Here is a 2,000-nt window from a genome sequence, read left to right on the forward strand (position 1 = left end):
CAGATCTGGGCAGTGTTTCATTCTGCTGTGCATAGGGTCGCTATGAGTCAGTATCAACTCGATGGCACCCAACAACAATATTAATCTCCTCATTGTTGAAGCTGGTCTAATTTTCTGCTGAGGTCTGGGGAATTTACTTAAATATGGTTGTTTTTAGTTTTGTTTTTCAGGTCTTAATTTATTATTGACTAACTTTACAACAGTTTTCCCTCACACCTGCCTTCTCAGAATGTCCTCACTACTGAGGTTGGCTTGGTTTCCTGAGACAGGCTATACACACAGTGACTTGAGACCCTCTTCTTTTCCCTGTTCTAACTACCTGACAAAGGGGTGACTCCTCATTCTAGAATTTGAAAAAACACAAGACCAAAATTATTTTCTCTATACAAGTTCAGATTTTATAAGCTTCTTGAGACAAAAGAATTCTCATTTAGAAAATCTCCACCAATAGCATTCTTCCGTTCTTCAATCATACACATTGTTGTTACTGAAGATGTTTCCTGCAACACTAACAATGATCTGGTGTGGTGCTGTAGGATAAGCACTAGATTGCAAGATCCGTGTGAACCACAATGTTGGTTATTGAAATTCACAAGTCACTCCTCAGAAAACCCTAGACAGAGTTGCTAGGAGTCAGAAATTACTTAAAGGTACTTAACAACAACAAATTATATAACCAGGATTGAATAAGGAAGTCTAGATGCAAAAAAAAAAAAAAAATCACTGTGTACTTCTCCTGGGTGCTATGACCTTTAGAAACTTATTTTAGAAATTTATTATTTTGAGACAGACATTGCTTGCCCACTTCAACAGCAAGTCCTGAGCATATACTATCATTATTGGTATGCTTATTTGTTCATTCATTAATTTGATTGTTGTCATTCAACTGAATTTTACTTGGTACCTTTGTTAAAGAAATGTCTTACTGTTTTGTGTGTTCTGGAGATGGTTCACAGTTAACAACTAATCACCACAGGCAGGTTTAATGTTATATTCTGTTTGAATAGCTTTAGGAATGGGTTTTTCTTTCTTCATCTCCCCTACCTTCTCTCAATCTTTAGGAACTTTTTTCCCTCTTTCTCCCCCAGGTCTTCCTGGATTCATGTGAGATTATCATAAGGAAAGAAGACATTCTGAACCAAATGGCTCTTACAAAGTTGGTAAATTGATTACCCATCCCAGTGTGGAATGACAACAATAGGCTTTCTCTTAACCTTGAGTCCAAGAATTAACCCTAAAAACTCTTACCCAAACTGCAAAACTATTGACTTGATCTGCTCTGCAGCACTGAAAATGTGTTTCTTTGTTTGATCTAGCAAAAATGTAGTTATTGTTGTTGCTTTTGTTAAGTGCTGTCCAACCGGTTCTGAGTCACAGTGACCCTGTATAGGGTTTCCGATGAGCCTCTGGTGAGTTTGAACTGCCAATCTTATGGTTCAAACTGACATCACCTAGAAGTCTAGCAGCTCTGGTAGCATAGTGGTTACAAGTCGGGCTGCTAATCTCACGATCAGCAGTTTGAAACTACCAGTGGTTCCACGGGAGAAGGAAAAGATTTTCTGCTCTCGCAAAGATTGACAGCCTCGGAAATCCTGTGCAGGGTTGCTTTGAGTCAGAATCAACACCATGGCACATAACCACCACCTTATAATGAACCCTTTAGTAGTGATTTAATACAAAAGACTTGTGCTTCCTTAATTTTAATTTCAAGAGGCTCATATATACAAATATACAAATAGTTAAAAGGCCAATTTTTCAGGAGTTACTTTTTTTTTTTTTTTTAGGGGTTACTTTTTAATGTTCACTCAGTAAGCAGCAAATATTTAGTCACTATGAAAGCTTGTATTTATTCAATTAAAAAAAATACTTATACTTCTCTAAAATCTCCACATTCTTGGGAGTATTTTATTTCATGCAAGGAGACTTGTGTTCCTCCAATTTGCAGATTATTGTTAAATCATTCAGCAATAAAATATGATATTGTTTTGAGCTAATTTCAA

The sequence above is a fragment of the Chrysochloris asiatica genome, unplaced genomic scaffold (assembly GCF_000296735.1).
Source record: "Chrysochloris asiatica unplaced genomic scaffold, ChrAsi1.0 scaffold00595, whole genome shotgun sequence".
Classification (NCBI taxonomy): Eukaryota; Metazoa; Chordata; class Mammalia; order Afrosoricida; family Chrysochloridae; genus Chrysochloris; species Chrysochloris asiatica.